Source organism: Myiozetetes cayanensis, unplaced genomic scaffold (assembly GCF_022539395.1).
Source record: "Myiozetetes cayanensis isolate MyiCay16 unplaced genomic scaffold, myiCay2020 scf2-11, whole genome shotgun sequence".
Taxonomy (NCBI): Eukaryota; Metazoa; Chordata; class Aves; order Passeriformes; family Tyrannidae; genus Myiozetetes; species Myiozetetes cayanensis.
This window is the reverse complement of record NW_026087411.1, coordinates 100,736,906-100,763,027: the sequence shown is the minus strand read 5'-3', so window position 1 is coordinate 100,763,027 and position 26,122 is coordinate 100,736,906. Positions and strand designations below refer to the sequence as shown.

The window sequence follows — 26,122 nt, the reverse complement described above, 5'->3', positions numbered from 1 at the left end:
AATATAAGGGATTGACCAAACAAAATAAAATAATAAAAAAATAATAATAAAAACCCACACACAAACAAAACAAAACCACAAACCCCAATACATTGATGTATATACATAGAAAGTAAAAGTTTACTAATAAGTCCCTTGATAATTTATTATTAATTATCCCATAAAGTACCCCAAATCATCAGCTTTCTTCTTGATTCCTTTGGTAATTCTCAACTGTTTCCTATCACCCTATTTGTAAAAGAGTGAAGAATATTGAACAGACATGGTTCAATAATCTTTATGACAGTCAGAGAAGTTCTTTAAAGACAGAAGTAGAAGAATAGCTATCCTTTTATGTCTTCTCCTTAGAAATTATATATTAAAAAGTACAGCTTGTCTTCATGGATCATTAAGAGCAATTGTATTCTGTAAATGTATTCCAAGACAAAATTGAAGTTCACATATATTTTAAAGACTTTACTGAGTCCTAGATGAGAATACTGTTTTATTGATTGAAATCATCACAGATAAGGAAATAAATTTATTCGTCTCATTAAAAGAGCAAATTATTTTCTAACAGTATTTTCCATTTCTCAAAACAGAATATGTATTAATGTAATGAAATCACAAACATGAGAAGTATAACTTCTTTCTCTGAAAATAGATAACTGAGAGATGAGAAGTTTATGAAATGGTGAAGATTAATATAACCAAGTTATTAGCTGCAATCTTCACTGCTGGGAGCAGCTCCTTCTGCACTGTTCTCCTCCATCCAGGACTGTTAACAGTGTAAGTTGCTGGGTGCATGTTGAACAGTTGATAACAATGTTAGTGATATTTAGAGGTCGTGTAAGATGGCAAAGCATTCAGAACCTTTTCTGTCCCTTCATTCATCCTTGCACCAACTCTTGAGGGAGTCAGGAACCTGTTACTGTTACTATCTTTATTTTCCAGCCAAGAAAATGAGGATCTGGGGTATTGAAGTGCAGGCAGACCTTATGGGAGAGCAGATGCAATCCTGAGGAGACAGCCCTGTCTGTAAGGGATGTTGTCCTATGTATGTTCTATGCATGCCCTTGTAAGAAGTCCCTCTATAACTTTCTTGTAGCCTCCCTTCAGGTGCTGGAAGACATAAATGTGTAAGACCTTCTCCTTCTGCAATTCTTTAAAGTGAAGCCTGGCTATTTCCTATCCTATGCTCTAGCTCTTAGATAACTAAGCAGTTTGTATCATGGATTTAAAGACCTGAGCAAGACTTGAGGTGAAGATGTTTAGAGGATGAATCAGGTAAAGGGAAGTGGGAAGGGAAGGGAAAAAGGAAGGGAAGGGGGAAATAACTCCCTCAAATGCTTGTAAAAAGAGTCTGAATGAATAAAAAAGACTCCATATATATGTGGGGGTTTTTTATTAGGTTGTTTTGGAGAACTTTGAAGATCCAGGTCCCTGTACCCTTTGAATCTGGCCTAGGAGCTGGTTTTGTACTAACCACTCCAGAAGGGCTCCTTTACTGAAGCATGAAACTGCATGTGGTAAGTGATAATCAGTAAGTGATATTCTACCCACACCTGCAAAGAGCTTGAGGTCTCAGTAGATAAGACAGGTGAATGAAGTACAGTGCTCCTGATTTTGCTTTTTGAACTAGTCAGGAAGTTAGAGGAAGTCTTCCACTTTCGTTAAAATCAATTATCATGCATCTTACTTCGTTGTGTGTACCTAAACACTCAAATTCTATTCCTTTTCTTTTATCAAGAAAAGATTTTTCCCCATGGAAGAACATATGAAGCAATAATTAGCTTTCGAGATTCATTAAGTGCTGAGCTTCTGTCAAAAATAATCACATCTCTTCTTAAAAACATTTTAACAATCATGAACCTACTTTAGGCCAGCTATTAAGTACATTTTAAACTGCTTTTTAAAAGCTATAAATAACTTAAAGCCAACTGAGTGAATGCAGAAAATGGGAGCAGCAATCAGAATAAGGCCATCATCTTTTTCATGTCACTGTGGAAGAGTCAAAATGCAACAGTTTAAATTCACATCCTAAATTCAAGAATGACAGGGTTCTTTAGTTTAACTGGTTTCTAGTAACTTTAAAAAGGGTTAGCTTTTCTGATTAAGTAATATTTAAAACAACCATATAATTTTATATTTTTTACCCCTCATATTTCATTACAATATAAAAAAACAGAGAAAGACCAAACTGGTAAATACTAATTGCCTGTCCCAGTTTTAAAACTTCTGTTACCAGTTCCTGTTCAACTGCAAGACGATTTTAGCTCCATTAAGGTGGTTGTATACCTGTACTCACATATAACTTAAAAATGGTATTGTTGCTACTACCTTTATAGTGTTGCTTTTATACCCCTCCAACATAGCAAAACACATGCTGTCTACACTGTGACACAGAAAAGAGCATGTTTACAGGAGTGAACACTTGTAGAGTGGGTCCAGACCAGCCCTGCAATGCTTTGGCAAATATAGTGTCATCATTTTTCAGTATAAGTCTCCACTTTATGTTTTTTTGAGAAGCTGTATGTTTCCGGTGCCTTAATGTTAATGTGACATTTTAGTAACTTTTAGGTACCATTTCATCAGTCAGTAGTATAATTAGCTGCAACTGGGGTCAACTGAAGACACAAAGTCAGTCTTGCACCTGAGATAATCTGAGAGGTAGAATCATAGAATCTTAGAATGGTTTAGGTTGGAAAGAACCTTTAAAGGTCATCTAGTCAAACCCTCTCTGCAATGAGCAGGGACATGTTCAACTAGACTAGGTTTCTGAGAGCCCTGTCCAACCTGACCTTGAATGTTTCTAAGGATAGGGCATCCACAATTTCTCTGGGCAACTTGTGCCAGTGTTTTACCACCGTCATTGTACAAAACTTCTCCTTTATCTAGTCTAACTACCCTCTTTTAGTTTAAAACCATCACACCTTATTGTATTGCAATAGACTCTGCTCTTTCTTACAAGCCCCCTTTAGGTACTGGAAAGCCACAAGAAGGTCTGCTCAGAGCCTTCTCTTCTCCAGGCTGAACCACTCCAATTCTCTCATCCTTTCCCCACAGGAGAGGTGCTCCAGCCATCTGATCATATTAGTGGCCTCCTCGGGACTTGCTCCAAGTCCATGTCTTAACTGTGCTGGGCACCCCAGATCTGGATACAGCACTCCAGGTGGGGTCTCACCAAAGAACGGTAGAGGGGAAGAATCCCCTTCCCTGACCTGCTTGCTACGCTGCTTTGGATGCAGCCCAGGACACGTTTGGCTTTCTGGACTGTAGAGGCTCATTGCCAGCTCATGTCCAGCCTCTCATCCACCAGCATCCCCAAGTCTTTCTCTGCAGGGCTGCTTTCAATGAGTTCTCCCAGTACTGAAGGAGTATTGTCTTATGATTTACTTCATCCTTTTTTCAAGTAATTCTACTGATAGATTTTTATATGCTACTTCATTTGCTGTGGTGTTAAATTTCCTCTTCCCAGAACTAATGGATTTCCCCACTCACTGTTCTATAAAACAAACAAAAGATGTTTTCCTGCTATACGTGCTATTATAAACATTATTCTTGTCTCAGGGAAGCTTCCAATGCCTCCTTCTGCATTGTAATTGTCATAATTATAGGGCAGTGACATTTGCATGAAGGAGCAGTTCCATTAGGAGCACCTGACTATTCACCTCAACCATTGAAAAGTCAAATGAAAAAAAACCTCTTGGTTTGAAGTCATAACACTATTAAAATGACCAGCAATTGTTATGATACAACTGAGAACAGGTGCATAATAAATGCAGGACCCCTATACCAAAAGGACTGGAAGTACTTTCCCATGTCCTAGGTCCAAGGTAAGCCACTGGGATGCAGCACAGATGGACTTGACATGGAGGCTGCCAGAGAGACTTCCATCTTACACCTCCTGCCATCCTGGAGGGAAGCAACACAACCCCAGAGTTTCTAAACACTTTTTCATGTGCACAGTATATCTATCTGTGTGTCCCCACATGTTCCCATCTCGTCCATATTCTGGTGCTGGGCTTTCAACACACGCCCTCAGCTGTGCTAAGGACCATTTCCCTAGTCAGCTCACAGCTTACCCTAATCAGGCACCAGTGCACAGGCACACAAACACTGCACTAACAACTCTATTAAGAGCACTTTTACAGAAATGCACTTCTATTAACAATGTCATTGACATAATAACAGCTGCAGAGCTTCCTGCAAACACTGGAGGAAAGCAGCAACAATTCACTTTATTTTTTCTATTTTTTCTCCTTGATTTTTTTTCCCCAGGATTGATTGGTTGTTTACTACTTACTGAACATAAGCCGGATTTACTTTAGTGACCAAATAATTTTTGACTAATCTTTTAAAACCTTCACCATGCTATGAATTTTTCTGATTGTTCATAAGGTCTTCAGACCTTCAAACTAAAAGAGAAGATCCTGACCCCAGGCCTCACTTGGACATCACTAGATGGCTCTGGGACATCACTTGGTGGTTTTACAAAAAGTAGAATTTTTCCCTGGAGAAAAAGGATGGGAATCATTCTGCTGTGTTCTGTTTCATGTCAAGTCATGCAGCCAGCCTACTTCCTGGCAAATTATTCCATATTTTATTGCCATGAGTAAAGGCAAGTAGCAGGAAGGCATATTTTAACTTGGTTGTATGAACAGTGACTACTTCAGCAGGGGAGGGGGACACACTTTTCCTTCATGCTCTGGATATAGATTATTGAAAAAATTGTTCGAAATCAGACTCAACTGAAAAGCATCAGTATGCAAGTTCTACACTGCCAGCACAGGTCTGACAGTCATTGGAAATGCTCAGCTCTGCTCTGACTCTGCTGTATTTCCCTCTAAGCTGTCTGCTACCTCTTTGCTCTGGGCAAAGGCCATGGGCAAGAGGCTGAGCACCAGCAATGCTCAGTGGTTGGAATTGGAAGGGTTTGGCTCTCTGCCAGTCACTTGGGACCTGACTTTGCATCGCACAAGGAGGCTGTGTCTCCTTTGTGTCTCCTTCAAACTTCCAGGCTCTTCAAACAACAACTCACGATATTAATTCTAAAGCTGGAAAAGGCAGAAGAAAACTCTCCTTTTCTTTAAAGTTTACAGGAAAGTAATCTTTTTACCTTCTGCATTTAGCATCATAGAGGCTGCAAATGTGAACAGCTTTACAAATGACACTTCCAGCACTGTGAACTTGACTTCAGAGCTCACTTGGCGCTTGATGTCTGCATGTGATTTGCAACTTCAGAAGCACTTTAAAAGGAATGGGATTTATAATAATTGGTACAGAAGTATGTTTTTCTCTACTGAGATGTTCTCACTTGACAGCCAAGCTGGTTACCTGGAGCACATCTTCATGAGGAGACCCTCACAAACTGCTGCTTCACTACCTTTACAAACCCTATGGGCAGCAATGTGACCATTCCCAGCCAAGTGAGTTCTTCTGTTTTTCACATTCACATGACAGTTTCTGTATTCAGAAAATATTTAGTTCATAGTCCATAACAAATATCCTTTGTCCTTTGACAAAGGAGGTCAAATCATGAAATATTTGTGTGTGTCTTGAAGGTGTGGATATATGGCACTGATTTAGACTAGTCCAACCCTACTGGAAGTCTTGGGAAACAAACTAGTTTTTGTTGTTGGGGCTCCATCTTGTCACCAAAACATTATTTTGCTGCCTTGTGATCTGCCAGCTGAGCAAAGAGAAATATTGTGCACACAGTCTCTGCCAAATAACTCCCCAGCTCACTGCTGGATCCTGTCCCCCTATTCTTTACATTGTGTGACTGGCATTTCAGTCCAGGGCTCTCCTTTTAGGAGAGTTTCTACACTCTGTAATACCACCTGAAACAAACTTAGGGATGGATTGGGGGCAGTTCACAGTGACTGAGCCCACACATTATGTTCCCATGCTGTCCTGGTGGGTCTCATAATGTCACACACCCCAAATCTCTATCAGGTTCTACTTTTCTCAATGTACCAAATATTCTCAGCATCACAGCATGAACCATTCCACTTTCCCAGGCTATGATAACACCTTCATGTTTTTGTCAAGTTATTGAAATAAAAAAAAATCACAGGCAGTCACAGTAATGTCCCTCTGCCCAGAGGATATCTGGGGTGAGTGCTCTGCTATGTGGATAGGGCCATCCAGGAATTATAAATTGCAGAACACTGTAAGGTTATTGATGGATCAGAACCTCTGTGGGATCCTTTTAATAACTTTAAAATTTATAAATTAACATGATATAAATAAACAGAAAATTAATTGTGGTGTGCAATCTAAATAGTTGTTAAATCACAGTGCTTCTTCCCTGGCTATTTAAAGCACTGTATAACTATGCAGGATAAACTGATAAATGAAAGACCCAGTTTACTCTACAACCACTTAAAGGAGGACATTTTTTAAAAAAACAAACATATTGTGTGTCTTGGTGACAACAATAAGTAAGAGGCTCAATGCCAAGTAATTTCAAATGACCTGCAAGAACTGTAGCATTCCATGGACAATTGTGCTCAATACAGCTTGAAAACTTACTCTCAGTTCATTCTGTTCATAAGCAGAACAAGGGGAAAAGAAACCCAAGAAGAGAGAATAGCAAGAGCTTGGAATAAGAGTACTGTAGAATGCAAAACAAAAATACTTAATTTTAGCCTATAATTAAGAGATGTAGTTTAAAATTACACTATATGCAGCATTGTGTTTTATAAAGTTAAAGAAGCTGGAAAGGAGTGGTTACTGAATCATGCTGGCTTTGTTGGCTGCTCAGAGATCCAGTTGGTTGCTGAGTGCTACGAGGAGCTTTCCAGGCATTTCGGAAGTGTGAAGGAGGATTGTTGCTGTCATTGCACAACACAGGCAGAACACAACTCCAAAGAGAGTTTGGGCCTCTTGAGACTTTATCATCATCATCTGTAATTCCAGAACTTGGAGTCAGAGGCTGTATGAGTTGATTAATCCTGAGCCTGGAAATAGCTGGGCTGTATCAGATGCTCAGTTCTTGTCCTTCTCTCTTTAATTTAGTATGTGTAGTTCTCTGTACAGAGCTTTACCTTAGCACCAGTGTAGGGATTTTATCATGTCAGATTGCATTTTATATAAAAAATAGGTTTCTAAACTCCACTGTTGTATTGAATAAAGAATAAAACAATGGGTCCCACACTTCTAAACCCCCAGATGAACCCAAGAAGAATTTAATTTCCTTCTGTCTTACAAATAAGTCATTCTTATGAAGTTTTGCAGATAGATGCATGTATTTAGTGCTTGAGGTAATCATTTCTTGATCTCTTAGGCCAGTTTCAGGCAATTCAAATTTTAAACTTATTTTCCAAAATATGTTTGCTCTGGAAATTTCTTTGAGTGCGTGATGTGTATGTTGCCATTTCCATTTATGAAGTGAGACTTTGCAGACCTTGAGCTCTGCTCTGCATAGAAAAAAGGTCACTCCACACAGTGGTGGTGTTTTCAGTTTTACTTTGGTACAGAAATAAGGCACATGAATAATAAGCCACATTCTCTATCTTTACATGAAATGCTCATACTCTTGGGCCCATTGCACACAGTTGGCCAAATATTCAGGAAAGTATAGTAAATTAGTAGCTCCTAGCACTGGATACATTATGAAGAAGTTAATACCCCTTAAACAGTGACTTCTCCTTGTATTCATGTATCTCATACATCTGTATGGGACTCTACTGTACTGAACAAGCAGGACAATGACCCCAAGCAGCTCACACTGGTGAGCTATCCACCCTGTTATGGCCCTGATGGGTCTTCTCAGTGATACTAATTACTGGAAATAATAATTCATTTCCTGTGGAATTTTGTGCTCAAAATTCCCATAAATCAAATTTGGTTTTCTGCTCTATACAAGATACATTGTGCTGTGCAATGGTTGCCTATTCTGATGAGACACTTAATGGGCACCAGTCATGCTGCTGATGCAAATATCTGGTCCTACAGCCATTTTCATCACTATTTGTGAAATAAAGCTGAGTCAGTTAAATTTCACATATCCTGAATTTTTTTCCTATATCTATGTCTTGGCTTGAGACAATCTGAAGGGGGGAGACCTTGGACAGAAGTCTCCTCCCTCAGATTCCACACCCCTGCTTTCTCCAATAGAGAGAGACCAAATACACCCAGATGTAAACGAAAAAATAACTCTTTACCAAGAAGAATACTAATAGCAATACTGATAAACCTGGTGTCAAATTCCTACTGATGTCCTGACACTCCCTGAGCCAAAGGTGATAGAGGTAGAGATCACTAGCTTAGTACCAAACACTCTTCTTCCTAATATGTCTTCTCAGAGAAATTCCCACAACGTTTTGCCTCTGCTCAATACTAACAATAAAAGCTATTGATTTATGGTGGTTTTCAAAAGGAATTTAGGAGCATTTTATTTACTTTACTGTGTACTCACCAGTGATCATTTCACCTGTTAGCAGAGCATAGCCATTTCTGAGAGAATACAGGAGCTCACATTAAGTACAACAAAGTAATTTGAAATAGGAAATAGACAGTACCCAATTGAAATTATAAAGATATTTAGGCAGGAAGAATGTAATTACCTAGGATGGAATTTGGCCAGGAGATGAAAGCTAATCTTATTCTACCCAGTGGCTACTTAACGTCAAATCTTTATGGAGACATATAGGGAGATATGAAACATTTATGAAAAATAGCGTATTATTCCCATCTCTCCCAACATACACACACATACACACAGATAATTTACTCTTTCATATAAGGATTTGCTCTTATTTACTTGGCAAAGTTGCTTTGTAAGGTAAGATCAGGAAACTTGCACATATAAAATATGCAGCAGATACACAATCAAAGACTGCAGAAGCTGAAGAAGGAGTAAAATGCAGGAGACAGTGCAAAACTCTGCTGCAGTTTTTAGACAAGAAAGTAAATTTGTAAATGGAAAATAAACTTGTACCGGAAACTCTTACATATAAACAATTGTATTTATTGCATCATTTTTGACTTCACAGCAGACAGAATTAGGGTAAAGAAAAGGACTAGGCTTCATGTAAAATCATTTCCAACCACACCTAATACCAGCTATCTTTTATTGTTGCATGGAAAAGCAGAAGTAGAGAGGTACAGAGTGAGTCCATAACTTGAATAACAAACTGATTTTTTCATCAGATACTTATGGTTACAACCAGGAATAGTGAAAGAATATGCAAGTGTTATCTACAGCAACTGAGTGACTAAGATGCTTATTGTTATGTTAAGTAATCAAAAGTAGCTGCAGTCTTAAAAGAGTTGGCAGATCAACCCTATTTAGGCATACTTTTTAAGATGGGAGTTCATCAGCTGTTTTTCTGTAGGAGGAATCAATTAGTAGAACCAAATTGTAGCACTGAATAGTACATCAGCAAAAATAGATGAAGTGATCACAGCATCAGCAATTGTCATCTTCTCCCTGGAGAAACAAAGGCAGTTTTTAGCATCTTCACAGGCTGTAAGGGACAGAGTGGAAAGGAGTGATAAATGTGTTTTTCTGTATTTCTTTATCCTTTTGGTAGTAACACATGAGAACTGAACTCTGATAGTACTTTGTTACTGTGACAGTAAATCGTACAAGCACCACTGATTTTCTCACTGAGTTAAAGTTTTCTGCAGCACAATCAGAGAATTGTCAAACAGCTTTGATTACACAGTAAACTATATACTTATCATGTCAGTAACAAAACCCTGGTTAATTTAGGTGAATTTCTGAGGTACACCAACTCTTTCAGTCAGAGACATGAATTTATGAAGATGAGGTGATTTGTCAAAGCATCTTACTGTGGGTTTCAGTGTGCTCCACTTCCACTATTACCTCCTCTTTTCAGGAGCAGATGCATGGAGAGAGTTTCCCAGATTTAGACTCCACTGTAACACAAGGCCACATTCATAAGAGATTCAGAAAAACTAATCTAGACTATACACTCCCAGGACAGAATTAGATGCTGTGTTATTTTTCTCTACTCCTTTACACGAAGTGGTTTTAAACCCTAAGAGTAATATAATTTCTTTACCTCTTTGATTGTACTTTTGAGCATAATTTTCTGTAGACTCCCCTAAGCCCAGGCTAAAATTCCACTCCTGTTGCCTCCTCCCCTCTGGACTTTCTACCAATAACCCTCCAAAACTTTCACAGGTTTGAGCAGAGCACTGCCATAAGACCTTCCTTGTTGTATAGTACCACCCTAGGAGCAATCTCACACACCCAAATACCAAGTGCTGCTGCAGGAGGTAGAGCAAACAGCTATACCAGAAATTGCTTTTGACCTCTGTCTGACAAGCTTTGTGGGAGGGCCACCCCTGAAGTGACAGTCACTGGACACAGAGAAAGGACTATAGATGTGTAAGGTGATAACAGGCCCTCATGTCTGCTCACTATTTACTTTAACCTTGTCATCTGTTCTGTGTTACATTCAGCCAGAGGAGAGGAGTGAAGAATTGATAGGACAGACCGTGTTCTCCAGGCTTCTTACTGAACACAGCAAAGGTAGGCAGGGGGAAGATTTTTCATAAGTGTTGCTCAAATCTTATTGAAGACTTGCTGAGCATGGGTAAACCAGTGAATGTGAATTGTAGATTTAAATTTGGTAGTTAATTTAAAGTATTAGCTTGTGCTTTGCCATGCCATGTATTAAGTTATTAGTCTTTGATACATATAGGTGCTGTTGAACTGCAAACCCACTGCTGTGTAGATTTAGGAAGGCTTAAGTAATAATTATAACATGAACTTGGCCTTTTTACTGAGAAGGTTTAGGCACTAGAAGTTCATATGGCTTAGAACTTCCTTGGACAACTTTTGCAGGATACAGTTTGGAAATAATGTTATACAAATACCTGTATTTTCACAGGGGAAAGGCAGGCTTTTACTAGTTCTTGCTAGATACTTACGATAATGGTAATGAGACAGACTGGACTATAATGCTGTGTCTGATAAAATCATGCTTTCATCACAGGTCTCTGTATTAAGGGCAGCCCTTCTCAGAGAATTATGAGGTGAGCTGCTGGGATGGGCACCGCAGAAAGTCACCAGAGGCTAAGCTTGATGTAAGTGTACCCCAAGCTACCCATTCAGCAACACATATCTGTGTGAATTCTTCCCCACGGCAATGTAAGCTAGATCATCAGTCTTTTATTGAAGGAGAAATAATCTAACATTTATTGTGAGACAAGACTATAACAAGGGCAGCTACTGAAAAAAATTACTCGCCTGATTATATAGGTCCATCTTATTTCCCCTGGCCAACTTGTTTTATTAAAAGCTGATGATAATAAGCTAATGCAAAGATTCACTTTTATAAATGTTTATCTTGGTACTGAAAATGCTGCAATTCTAGTACAGACAACCAAAGATAATGGAATATTTGTAATGTGTTTGTTTATCTAGCACAAACAAAATTGATACAGCAAACTTGTGCCAGGAAGATGGCTTTGTTTTGACAAATTATCCACAGAAGCCTTGTTCTCTAAAGGTTGGCTGATCAATCAAGGCCCTCTCTGTTATTTTATAATGTCTGCTGTGCACAGATATCTGCACAGTCACATAAGAGCTACCTCAATAGCCAAAGCATGCTTGTTCTTTGATGTTACTACTTTTCACATACTCTTTCCCCAAATCCTCTAAAACAATTTAGAGCAATAATTGCTCTAACAGCAGTCTTCTTCATTACCAGCTTATCATTTTGTAAGTTGTAATTAATTCATAATTAATTTACTATCGGTTCACATCAATACAGAGGAGGGCCAGCTCTGTTCCCCAAGCTCAGCTCGAAGAATGAGCCTGCAGTTCAGAGCACCATTGCTTCTCCTGGCAGGGGAGCTCCAGGCACAGGGACTTGCATTGGGCTCTGCAGAGGCCTGGGATGTGTAACCACTTGAGAGCTGAAGTCAAAGCTGGCAGAGGAATGCAGAGGGGCATATTCAGAGCACCTTATAAGTACTTAAGTTAAGCAGTATGACTACCATGGCATCTAAGTTCAAGAGAATGTTAAGAAATGGAGAGGATTTGCTCTGAGGCTCCAGCTCTCAAGCTCCCTGCAGATGTTGTGGGAAAAAAGGATTGGGATCCCTAAATCAAACTGTTGCCAGCTCTGTGGCAGACTGAGCCATCCATGCTGCCTTGAGCTCAGGCACTGAAGCAGTTGCAGTGTCTCAGAGACCTGCTTGCAGAGGGAAAGGCATTCACATTCAGGCTGGAGCCTCTCAGTAGACCTCTTAAACTCTTCTTTCTGTTTGCTTAAATTCAGCTTTGCTGGTGTGGACGCATTGTGCTGATATATTTACAACTCAGGAAAGAGAGTCAGAGGTGTCCCCGGGTGGAAGCTTGCATGAAGATAATGCCCCAAAATCTTGGAAGGTGATAGACAAATAACAGCCCAAACCATCTTTTATTCTTTAAACAGAAGACAGCTGTCAGGAGATGAGCTGATGCCTTGGGGACTGCAAATGGCAAGCAGATGTGTCTTCCTAGTTGTCAACTAGTTCAACCTCTTCTGCTAATCTCCTAAGTGCCAATAATGTCTTTGTAACCCAGACACCATAGGAAAAACGTTTCTGCCTAGCAAAAAATTGGGAAAGTTTACTCAAATTAACTATGAGTCTCCAGGTGAGCTCTTGTTTTATGACTAGTGCTTTATCATGCACAGCAAAATGTGGTAATAGAATGTTGTAAAACAGCATATTCATTTAAGGCCAGCACCATTCAGGTCTGAGTACTTTATCCTATTGTCTATGTTCTGCGCTGTGATTTTTAAGGTTGCCTTTCTTGTACGAGTCTCTGAAGGGAAGAAATTAGAAGTATAGGCTTATTAACAGTGGTAACTGTATGTACAAAATTTGGAAATATATATACATGTACAGTACATGCAAGATACAAACAAGATGAAAAATAACTAGATACTGTAAATCCTGTTGTACATTCCCAACTCCTTTGAATTATCTCCCTGTGACTCTGCCTTTTATAGCCATCCTTGCTCCTTCTGCTTCTATAAGCAGCCTCTTTGTAAGAAGGAAATGATACAAATTTCAGAGGATACGTAAAAAAATTCAACAACCTTGTGACATCAGTTATTTGAAAAACATTACAACAAATTAATTCTGTGTGCATGTCATCATTGTTGTGTTCTGGATGCTGTGCTTGTCCTGTTGTAAATGTTCTACAGGAATGACAAGGATTTTTAGAGAGTAGAAATTTTAATTTTTTGAGCAGGTGAGAGATTTTTCAGAAGACTAAAATTTCACTAAACAGTGATTTATCTGCAGTGGATTATCTGCAGTTTCATCTGAGCCATCGTGGAAAGCTCACAGTATAGATGACTCACTGGGCAATGCTCTGTGCATTTGCTGTACAGAGTCCCTCTATAGGATGCTGCAGAGTCAGCCAGTGCCCCATCCTCACCCAAGTCCTGATAATCACAGATATTTGTGTGTGACAAGTGAACATGTTAAGCTTACCAATGACATCTTACAATTCTGATTTAATAAGTACTAAAATGATTAAAAGTGAAAAAATAATTTCTCCCATTCATGAAGATGGTTTTTAAACAATAAATATTTTCTTGGATTTGCTTTACTGCACCTTCCCCTACAGGAAGAGATCTAATTGCAAAAACATATTTAAATTCTTGCATAAAAACCCATCATTATGGTCTTAAAGAAAATGTAATGGCAAACAGACTGGTGACTTTGCATTTCTAAGACCTAAACATTTCTTGAACACAAGTAGGGATTTAAGACTTGGGATTTAAGGCTGTTACCCTGTACCAGTCTCAAATACTGCCACTGTATCCAGAGAGAATATCCTAGACTTGCTCTGGAGTAGTCGTAGTGGAAATCTCCCCCAAGGTATCTCCAATTTCTTTAAGCCTCTATTAGTTTTTCAGCAATAGTTTGGACTTGAGAAATTGCTATTTGCAAACAGAGCATTGCTCAGTTTCCCCTGAAGAAGTGCTGAAATGTGCGCATGTGGAAACTATCCCTGTTTTGTTAGCTTGGGAATTTTGTACAAGAAGGTACTGTAATTTATAATACCCATGTAAGCCAAAGAAGCTACACACATCTTGCAATTTGCAGGATTGGGTCCTTAGACTACTTTCTTTTCTGTTCGTGTCACCCAGAGAAAAAAAGTACTGCAAAGAGCCTGAGATTTTCCTGAGCATTTTAGGTCAAATTTAGGGAAGAGAAAGATATTACAATAAGTAACTATGTTATAAGTAAAAATTATTTTTTTTTTCCAAAACCAAATATATATTTACTAAAAATCCATAACAATGACAAATTATTAACATTCAGGAAAAAAAAAAGAAAAGAGAAAGATAAAAAATAGCATCTATTTTTTTGAGTGCAGAGTGCTGGAAACTATTTAGTTAACTCTTTGTTCCCACCTGTGGAACCAGGTCCCTCTGGATGCCTCTGCACCCTGCACCAATTAGCTGCAGGGACAACTTGGATGGGCACAGTTGCTGGCTGTGAGTGGCATGTGGGATAACACTGCTTCCAACACTGATCCATGGGGACAAGCCTCAGATTACCAGTGTTTAGCAGCCTGCCACCAGACCTCCAAACTTGTATAAGACGTCCTTGCTGTTGGGGAGGTGTAAAGGAGAGTAGGGTCAGATTTTGGGTGCTATTTACAGGCTCTTCCTGACACCAGCTGATACAAGGGAAGGTACTTTGGTACTTACCTGCCTTCATCAGAAACATCAGCTGGAAGGACTGTACTTCTTTGTACCCCCTTCATTACCCCTTAATGTAGTGTTTTGCCAGCTTTTGTACGGACCTTGCAGATTTTTTTGGGTGTGACAGACAACTCATATGCTTGTTGAAGGGTAAATACAGGAAACAATTCAGTGCCCTTGTCAGCACTCAGAGGCCCCCTGCTCTCCGTGGGAGGATGTTTTTGAAAGCTGTAGACTTTGACAAAGATACTTATGCCCTTAACATTTAAAAAGCCTTTCTTTGGTTTGGGGTTTGTTTTTTGTTTGGTTGGTTGTTTTTTAAAATTATCCCTCAATGGAGAATTTGTCAAATAGGTTGGTGGCTACTTGCCCAGAACAAGATGTGGGAATTCTGAGGCTCAGTCTGGGCTCCAGGATTCAAAGGCAGCACAGCAGAGCTCTTGACCCCCTGTGGCAATGCAGCATTGGATTTAACATTATTAAAAAATCACTCATTCTGCATGTACATTAAGGTTCTTCCAGCCTTGTGTGCATGTCTTAAGGGAGTTTGCACAATTATGACAACGAAATGAGTATAGGGAATAAAAGTCTAAAATGGCTAAAAAACTGTTCAAAATAAAACGGCCAAAACCTTATAAACGAGGTAAGGAAAACCCAGTGTAAAACCACTGCATGGAACCCATTTTTCCCCCCCTTTTTTTCTCCCACTAAGAATGGGCTGGGTAGTATTTGCTTACTGTGGCAGAGATCTATAGTGATTCAATTCCATCCACTGCATCCCCTAAACTCATTCCTTGAATATCTTCACCAGATTTTCTGAAGATTGTTGCCATTGGTTCACTACTCTCATGAAACTGTTCTCATCTATAGCAATAGAATATTTATTTTTGTATCTTTATACCCAAGGCATGTTTACAAAACATGAAATTTCCAGGTAAAAATGGTTCTGGGGTGCAATTTCAAATAGCAAGCCTGACGTACAGATGAAATTCTAACATAAAAGCAAATGATTGAGAAAGAAGTACTGGCACTGAGGATTATTTTAAACCATACATTTAGTCAGATTAATTAGTCAGGATTAGTTTCTACTGCAAATTTATGCAGCTCCTTGATCATTGAACTTCACTGATAATTACTTACTTGCATCTTCATAAAAAAGAGGAGATAAATGGTAGCTGATGAAAGGCTTCAATTCTTTGTCCCTGCAGAAATAAAAACAAACTTTGCTCTTATACAGAATGGTCGCACAAAGAATTTGTGGTTTCTTACTTTGAAAATGGGATTGTTATTATCTGAAAGGGATAATTTAACAAAAATTAAGAGGTAAAATGCTCTCTCATACTGGGATCAAACTACTCATTACTGCTTTGATATATTTTTTTAATAAAATGAAAAGGACTCATTCTCCTTAGAATGACATTACAGAAGACTTTACAGAATATATAGAGGGATAATCCTGATAATTTCCTTCCCTCCTTCCTTCCCTCCCTCCTTCCTTCCCTCCCTCCTTCCCTCCCTCCCTCCCTCCTTCCCTCCTTCCCTTCTTTCCTCCCTCCTTCCTTCCCTCCCTCCTTCCCTCCCTCCTCCTCCTTCCTCCCTCCCTCCCTCCTCCCCTCCCTTCCCCTCCCTCCCTCCCTCCTTTCCTCCCTCCCTCCTTCCCTCTCTCCTTCCTTCCCTCCCTCCTTCCTTCCCTCCCTCCTTCCTTCCTTCCTTCCCTCCCTCCTTCCCTCCTTCCTTTCCTTCCCTCCTTCCCTCCTTCCTTCCCTCCCTCCTTCCCCTCCTTCCTTCCTTTCCTTCCTTTCCTTCCAGGTTGATAGCCTACTGTAGTCAATGGGAATATTTAATTCATTTTTCCAGATTTAGGACTTTTAAAATAGATGAAGGGAAGGAGAGGAATCTGTTTTACTACAGGTTTCTCAGATGCCCTTCACTTGCAGACCCTGCTGAGTGTTGATAATGAATCTCTAGGAAATCATGACCTCATTGCACATTTTGGGTAACAGGAGAATATTTCTGCATGTTTCTTTGGAAAATCACTTACTATTTGCAGTACAGGAGAGTCCAGGAATTTTGTGACTGGCTGTGTCCATGACACAGACATTTACATGGTAAAACAAAATGAGCCTTTAGTCCTTTCTCCAGAGAATTATATTTCATGTTCAACAGCACCAGTGGAACAAAACAAACAAAGCAGGATTGGGAGAAGCAACTCCTCCAGGCATGTTTTGTATAGTTCATTGTATATAAATTTAATGAGTAGATTAGAAGCAGTAACAGCATTTGCTTCCAGCTTACCTGTTAATTTTTGCTATAGCCTTCTGTAAGACAAACTAATTTTTAAGGCTTGGTTATGAGCCATTTATTAAATTTTTCTTCTTTTTTCCTTTCTTAATTGTGCATTTCTGGTTTTAGAGCCTTTGAACCTACAATCATGGTGTGTCTTTTCCCTCCTGTTCCAGATGAAAGAGCGAAGTCCATTTTGGAATATTTTCAATAGCTGAATTGAGCACAGCACATTTTCAGCAAACACTCCGTCCCCTCAAACCTTCTGGTTTAATTTTTCAATCATGTATTACTGCTGTTTGTATGCAAAACCTCTAATTATGTTGTCCCAAATAATCACGTCCAAACTGAGAGGGTGACAAAAAAAAATTCCATTTTGCCAAGGATTTTATAAACCTTGAATCTTCCTGGGAGGGAGACGGAATACGGAACCAGGGAAAAAAATGTCTTCAAGTAATTTTGGGTAATAGGTTTTGTCATTTTCAATTTTTTTTTTAAACAATAATCCTTTGAATATAGTGGAGAAATGGAACATCTTATTTGTCAATTAATGTAGAGTGCTTTACAAACGATGTTATGACATTTGCCTCACCCTGTCTACATCAGTATGACAGTCTCATTAATAGTTCAATGGGGTTTTTTATCTCATGTTTTTATCATGAGGACAAATATGGAGTCACCATTCTTTCTCTGGTATGTATTTACCTTCTCCCCATGCAGTATTCCTCTAACCTCCCCTGATTTAGTTCAAAACATTGCTCTGGATTTCTGTTTGCTGTCGAGAGTTATAAATATGGATTTATGTAACTCAGTGTTTATTTAATGAATCCAGTGCTTATTACACTGGAAGTGAATTGTTAACTGCCTTTTCTGAAACTATGTTTCAAATAGGCCTTAGTCAACAACTGGCTTCAAGTCTCTCATTTTTGGAGTAGCTGAGAATGAATCGATAAGAGACAGGTACTGCTCAATATGCCTTGCACATTCTACCAGCAAATACGAATATTCAATAACACTATGAATTTTTAGGTTACAAGGAGCAGGAAATTCACCCTTGATATGACTTTTCCTGCAGCAGAGAAGCTTTCACAGAAGAGACAGAAGAAGAATTGAGATTTCTCTTCTGTGAAGGGCTGTGTGAGACAAAGGCCTCAAACAGCAGGACAGACACACCTCTGTGTCTGTCAGTCCTTGTGGAGATGGAAATGCTGTGCATTTGAGCACTTTGATATGGACATTTTGCAAAAGAAATCACTGGGATTATTTGACTAGATATACATGGTAGGAATTATCACTATTTTAAAATAACAATAATCATAAAATGTGTTGGTTCCTAGGCAAAAAGATTTGGATGCTGTTAGATTTAGTCTTGAATTGCTTACATACCCTACCAAATGAACCTCACCTCCCATTTAAATATAATGAAACTTAAGCAATATTTCCACAAAATAGTTAACTGTCAGAGACAAGTGGATTTAAGTCCATGTTTACTATTCCGTAGTAGACCGGAAAACACTTAACCTTTCCAGCAGGAAGAAAGGGAATTTATTAGCACAAGAATAATATGATTTGAGATAAACCTAAAATAAGATGCCAAGAAAACTGTGCAAGCCATATTTTAGTGATTAAGTGACAGTGCTAAGATCAGTACACACAAACCCCATTCCCTACTATTTTCTTCAACTGTGAGATTTGCACTTGACAATTAAATGCTGTAACTAATTTTGGGAGACTCACTGGTTTGCTTTATTTTCCTCCTGCTGAAGAACTTGGTCTGACAAAGACCTTTCTCTCTATTTGACCTGTGTAGGACCAGACCTATGAACTGAAAAGGTGCATGAAAGTGCGTGAGCTCAAAGTAGCACAAGTTTCTCCTCACCACTGCTAAAGAGGGGAAGTCTGTGAGCTCCAAATTCACCAAACTACAGAGTGCAGCCCCTGCAGTCTGTACAAAGTGACAGTGAAGACAGATCCATTATATACTTGGAGTCCTGCCTGCAGGACGGCAGAGTTTGAGCAACTGCAAGCCCCTACAGCTGCTCTCTAATTCTCTCATATAGTTCTCTCACCCTTGTTCCCAACTAAGGTAAGCAAGAGAACACCACCAGAAAAAAACAGCAGCATAGATTTTTATTTTTTTCCCCCAATATCCTCTCTGTCTTTGCATAGGAGTTGAGCCAATGTAAACTTGATTTAAAAGGATTCAAACACTGCAGAAGAGAGAAGCAAGAACAGGTCTCTGTGATTCCAGGAGAAAATTTCTCTTTAAGTTTACTTGAGTTTGAGAGAAATCACTCACGAAGAGATTAACTGTGCCCACAAATAAAGTAAGAGAAAAGCAGATAAAGAACTACACATTTTCAGCAAGGTGGTAGGTATTTAAAAACTAAATCCACTCCCCTGTAAAATAACCTGACAATACTTAATAGCAGATATGGGAGGGAGTTTTGAATCTGATCCTTCCATCTCCTGTGGTTCAAATTGAACTCTCGGTCATCTGACCCATACAGACACTTGAAGTTTTCCTAATTGAAAATAGAGCCTTAAAAAAGCCCTGGCATTTACATAATTAACTGGTTGTAGTAAGGAAAGGTCTGGATTCACAATTCATGAACCCAGAACCTGTAAAATGCTGATGGCCCTAAAGGCAGGCTGGTGATTTCAAGCTGTCTTTGAGAGGCAGAAGCTCCCAGTGGGGCTGATTTCCTGATTCACTGAGGTCTCCACGGATGGTTCACTGCTGGTTCACACCCTGGGAGGAGGTAACACCCTGCTCTTTCTTGGGACAGCACTGAAAACCACAGCCCTAGCTTCTCACAGCTGACTCAATCACAGCCCCATAAGCAGAGACATAATAATTTTTATTGCTCCAAGACTGAAATGGTCCCAGTGTGCATTTTTTTCCACACTAAAAGTGTATTTAAATTAATGTTATTTGATACAAACCATAGCTGAACTAATTTCTTGCCCTCTCACAGCCTTCTTTGTGGCACAGCATAGCACTCCATGTTGTCTGCTGTGGCTGCTTCCTCATTAGACTGCTCAGTGGAAAAGAAAATGCTAAAAGCAAAGTCATCCTAGTGGAAATAACAGTTTTCTTGAGTCTTCTTCTGCAAGGAAAAGCTAAACTTTCCAAGCGTTTGTGCATCCCTTTTCCACATGCAACCCTAGAGGGGAAGAGCTATAGAGGAGAAAACTGATTTTTTCCTTGTATAGCATAATGTTTCAGAAGGATACAACTATGCAATACTGAAATTACCTCAGAAAAAACTCTTTTTTAGTGTTTTACTGAGTGACACGTTTGAGGGTGTCTCTGCTTTGAGTTGAATCTTCAGCTTACCTCTAAAGGCAGGCATTTGTAAGTAAAATCTTCATCATATTTAGCCCCAGATGTATGCATTTTTGGTTGATACATGTGGTAGGAGTAATCTTCTTTTATCCCTATGTGTTTGTAGACTATTTAAGCATGCTTTGCTGTATGCTGTCCCAGAGCATCCTTACCAAAGCTTCAGCAAGCCTGGCTTATTTCCAAAAATGTTCTTTGTGAAAATTAAAAGAGAATAATTAGAACACTATCTACAAAAAGCAAACAAAATACAGCAGAAATAATTTAGGATTTCAGGTACATAAAGAGCAAGTGCTGCTTACTGGACTTTCTCTGTAGTGTGCACAGAGAAGGAAATAAAACAATTTTGTTGGTTCTATTATCATTCTTGCAAGCACAACACAAAGCATTGCTGATATGGTACAGGTCCATCTTCCAGCTGGGGGGAAGAAAAGAAAAAGCAATTAAGAACATTATAAATTTGGTTTGTTGCTCTGGGCTGGAAAGGTCCAGTTAAGCATGTTGTGATTCTGAACAGAGAAGAATAGGAGATGAGCCAAGAGAGAATTTCTCTTGATATTATCACTTGACCTTTTTCTACTGCCTTCCACAGCTCTCCCAGCCAAGGATATATCTGTCCTCTGTCTCTCAAAGCCAAAATCTGTCCATGTATAATTCACACTCCTGATGATGTGTGGGCTAAATAGTAGCCTGGAAAACTTAATCTTCTGGTCTGACCCTGTGAAAGAGTACTGTTCTGCACACCTCAGTGAAGACACTCAGCCCTGATTTCCAGGGCATGGAACTAGGTGGCAATTTCAACTTGTCCTACTCCTTTTCCCATCATCTCCCTAAAACTAATTTGCTTGATTGTGAAACCAAAGAAACAAAGTTAACTCTTGCTCTGTACAGGCAGTGAGAAATTCATACCTCCTCCAAGAAGAGGAATCAGAATTAACTATCTTAAAAGTCCGTTTTGCATGTTTGTCACATGTCCTTTCACTAGCGCTGACTTTTTGTTTGGGGACAGCACTGGCAAAGAACTGCTTTTATAGCACCTCTTGCACTCTTGTTTCGGTAGTCTCAGTATCCTTTCTTGGTGATTCTACACAGCACTCCACTGGTTTGCATGTAAAACAGTAATGGGAAACGAGTCTCTGAGAAATGAATCTAGATCACATTTCTCTTAAGTGAGCACACCAGGTAGCTGGTACAGGCCCAGCCAGACACAGTTCCCTTGAAACCAAGCCTTATCTTTATGTGTCACTTTAATCTGGAGAAAATGAACACAAAGCACTCAAAAGTTATATCTGCTTTACAGCATCTGTCCTTTGTAAATTGGAGATGTAGAATAGACCATTTCTCTGGGGTTTTTTCTGGTTCCATTGTTCCCAGTGCTACCATGACCTGTAGTCCTGAGTGAACCTGTGAAGCACAGCTCATAAACCTGCTACCACTGCCTTAAAATCCTTGCTGTGTCATGTGCAGGTCAGTCCTGAGCCTGCACTGGCTGTACTAAAGCCCCAGTTATTTTTGTGGGCAGCATCACTTGTTTTTCCATCCCTTTCACATCTCACACCTGCTTGATGTGCAGCCAAGCTGCCTCCTGCCAGCAGCTCATACATGGTCGGCCACCCTGTGCCAGGGAGCAGATTGGCTCTGTCTGCCAGGCTATCAGCAGGAACAATTGTCCCACTGATGCGTCACAGCTTTGGACAGGGGAAAAGTGGTCGCTTGTATTTAAATAGCTCTGGTGGCTGGAATAACGTCAGGCTGCTGTAGGACTGTTGGTGGCTTTGCTGTTGGACTCAGGGATCTGTGATGGGCTGTCTTAGCCGTTCTTGTTTACGAGCTTATGTACAACATAGAGGGGCTGAGAGTGAGTTTACCTATGCCAGCAGTGGTGGCCACAGCACAGCAGCTTGGCAACTACCTCTGCTGGCCACCAGCCACGTAAATCAGCAATTGCTTGCAGAATGTTGTGGGCTGGCAACTGAGAAATAACCTGTCAGCACCCAACTGAGCAGCTGCAGGCTGGGCACAGCCTTCAAGATGGATAATGCTGCAGTCTGATGTGAAATTTGTGCCAGATTATCCCAGTTCATCGAGCGAGAGAATAGAAAAAATGGCTATTTCAATAAGGGCAGAAATAAACTGGAATACAAAAAAAATGAAACTAGTTGTCTAAAGAGAATAATTTTTTATAACATTCACAGTGGTTTATAAATCGTCCCCAACTAGTTCATGTTTGTATGGAAGCTGTTGTGGAAAGCTGATATTACCTTACTGCAAGCATTTTACTCCTGTTCTGTCTGTTCTGTGGAAAAAATTGTTTGGTTCCTTTTGTAGAATGAGGTTAGAAATACAACTTTGTTGAGAAATGGTGGGGTTCTTGAGATAGACCAGTAATAAAGAAACCACAGAGAAAGAAAGTGGAAAAAGGTTATTAGCTCTCTAATAAAGGACCTGACTGTGACTCTGACAGTGTTGCAGGAATTTGCTATCTTCTTTTGTATGGCACTGGGAAAATCAGGATTGATTTTTAAATATAATGATATAAACCAGAAATAAGTTTCAAAGGTAAACTTAGAGGTAGATATTTAAAGAGTAGTGTTATACCTTTGTATTGATAAGTTTAATTAAAAGACAGATGGATCCATGAGTGTTGTAAAGGAGCAAAGCCCAGGTAAGCAGTCATAATGCCTCTCAATTTTGGTTTATTCCTGGCATTAGAAATGAGTGAACCTTCCTCATAAGAGGCTTATTCCTACTTTCTCCTTTACTGAGCTCCTATTTTTTGAGAACTTGGGGAAACCTACGTTAATAATATAGAAATAAGACACTATGAATGATGCAAACAGAATTTTGGAAGTATTTTATTTCATTGCCTCTTTTGCAATTTTGCCTATTCAACTAGCTTGGAATTCAAAACCTGTTTAAACACATCATTACACACTTCAGTTCACTTACAGGATAGATGCCACTATTTCTCATTTAGCAAATTAGCAAAAGGAGGCACACAGTGTGTAACTGAGGCAGGTGATGCACCTACTAAGCACAAAGTAACCCATAGTGCTAGTTCCTGAGGGATAAAGGACCTGACCTATAGCTGATACTGTCTTCAGGGGGCTTCAGAGAATCATATTAAAAATGAGTCACTAGAGGAGGTGGGAATGGTCTCAGGAGCTTAGGAGCTGGGTTGAAGGTTTGATCTGAAAGCAACTGAAGAGAATGCAAATATTCTACTGTCCTGAGTGGGTTGCTTGAGGTCCTCACGATTTCAGCTATTTCAGCAGAACATAATTTAATAGTTTCTAGTGGAGTTATCTGAATGGAAATAAAAGCATCTCTTACAGCACAAAAACCTGAAATAATAAGTTTTATAAATTAATGCTTCAGCCAGTTCAACATTCAGTCTTGAACAATATTTCATTTGTAAACAAATGAGAGGACATTTCTGAAATATTATTTGTATGGAGAAAAAAAAGACTATTTAGGACAATATGAGAAAATTGTGCTGACTCATGCAAAGATACAATTTTATCTTGAGATTATGAATGTACTTCTCCTATTATTTTATTAATTCTCAATACATTAAAATGGAGTGCAGAGGTATCTCATGGAACTTAGCAGAATGAAGATGCATCCAAAAAATCAGTTTTATTATCATCTATTTTAGTGTTCCATTGGTGATTTGAGAGTTTGTTGTTTGAACAGGTTGTTACAGTGCCTTGCTTCAACTACCTTAATATTTTAATTTAGCTGTGAATTTTATTCCAAGAATACTTCTAGTTTGCCCAAATCTGCTCATTTTTAGAATTCATTACATTCAACATGGTCTCTCATTTGAGCAAGAGATCAGTAATGTTATACCAAATTGAAAATATATGTAAATCACTTATTGAATATGTGATGTTCACATCCACAAATGAAAATCTATGAATGTATTTATTGTATTTGCATGTAACAAAGCCAATTGCTTTAAAATATCTGTGAATATTATGAGTACCTACAGTGGGTTTTTTGTTCCTGTTTTTCATCTCAAATGATTATTTCAAACACCAGCTTCTTCTCTCCTTAATCTTTTCTGCAAATCCAATAACTGAAATAAAATTATATTCTATGATGGTAACAGAAATCAATATCCAGACCTATTAGTGGATGCAGATATTGACACAGGTAATATTATTTTCATATTGCCATAATGTTGGTCCAGATGTTCACATGTCAGTTTTAAGTATAGAGCAGGTGGGTTTGGAAGCTCTATCAGTCCAGAAGCAATAGTTTTTGGCAGGATATGGAGTGATCCATGAGGTTATTTATGATCTATAACTGCAGTTTTATTGTCTAGTTTATATTCCTACTGTGCAAAAATCCCATCGCCACCTGATATTTTAAAATGATCCTTTGTACACAGGGACCATGTGGGCTTCTTTAGGGATTTCTGTGGACTTACAGGAACACAAAAATCCAGTGTCCTGTTTTCTATATATTCAAGTGTTCTGAAGGAAGAAGAAATGTCATTTGAAACTCTGTTGTTCTATTTATAGAAGACCTGATATCACAGGTTGACTGCATACAAAATTTTATTAAGGTCTGACTGATGCTTTCCATGGCTGGTAAATGGCTCTTGGTCAGAGCTGGGTGTATTAAAGTGCTTGGTTGATTTAGAATTGGAATGTAAATGGTAAAGCTCATTTTATGAACTTCATTATTTCTGGAGTGAAGCTTCTCATACAGTTTATTAATTTACCTGATTTTTATTATCTTTTTCTCAACAACAACTGCTTTCTTAATAGGTTTTTGACACTGAGGTTTAATGGCATTTAAAAAGATGACAGACCCATGCAGAGAAGGTGCAAGTCATATGTATTAAAATGTTCAGTCCTGAAAAGATCATTACATTCCAGAAACGGAATCTCCGCTGTTCTTTTTCCATTTAGGTTTTTAGGTTTTGCTCTGGTAGTTTGAGCATAATACTATGGATAAAATAATTTACTTTTGCTTTTAGGGAAGAACTTTTTCAGTTTATCCACAAACTAGAAGAATGAGAGAGGCAGCAACTGCAGAATCCCAAACCCTTACGATATGTGAGCACTTCCAAAATCAGCCACTCCTTCATTTGTACAAGCCTCTCTGCCTTTGGAAATACATTGAATCTCCATACTAGTGTAAAATTTGACTAGATGGCCTTCCAGCTCTGAAGCAAAACCAGATTCTACTGACTTCTATGGCTTTTGCCTCATCAAACTGAGTCAGTAATTCAGATAGGATTTATTCTGTGGATTTATAACAGAATATTTTATCTTGAAAATTCTTTTCAATATACTTTTCATTTGCAAAAAGTTCTTTACATTTCAAATGTATGCATATATTTGAGCTGACATTAGTTTTCATAACGAACATGAAAATGTAATATACATAGACACCTCAAGCTCATTACTCTGCTATTTTAAAAACCATAACCATATTTGTGCTAAAATAAACATTTTCTTTTTCTTACAACCTGCATTACTTACAGTCAGCTGTAGGCAGAGGAAGTACCAACTTTTCTGATGACCTGAAGCTTTTACCCTGGAGATGTGGTTGCAAAAGGGTTGGGGATGTAGTCCTGCAGAGAACAGAGATTTTTCTACCATGTACAGAGCAGTTTAAACTTCATGCATGTGTTCTCTTCTCAGAAATGTCTGTCTGGTTTAGCACATGTTTTTTAGCTCTGAAATGCAGCACTTCTGCAATATGTTCTCAGCATAATTCTGGATGAGTGCCTGTGTGAATGGAGGCGTTTACAGTGAAGGAGTAATGAGATCTTTGGAATAGATTAATATGAATGGGAGCA

General features: G+C 38.9%; 1 long non-coding RNA gene across 1 annotated transcript; it reads right to left on the bottom strand.

Annotated features, from left to right (window-relative positions):
* Positions 1–9,025: 9,025 nt before the first annotated feature.
* On the bottom strand, positions 9,026–25,878 carry LOC126639933 (uncharacterized). The gene is made up of 4 exons (XR_007628906.1): positions 25,803–25,878; positions 20,607–20,722; positions 15,816–15,877; positions 9,026–9,418 (listed from the first exon to the last, which is right to left on the bottom strand). It is a non-coding gene; the product is annotated as an uncharacterized LOC126639933 (long non-coding RNA).
* Between the last annotated feature and the right edge of the window lie 244 nt (positions 25,879–26,122).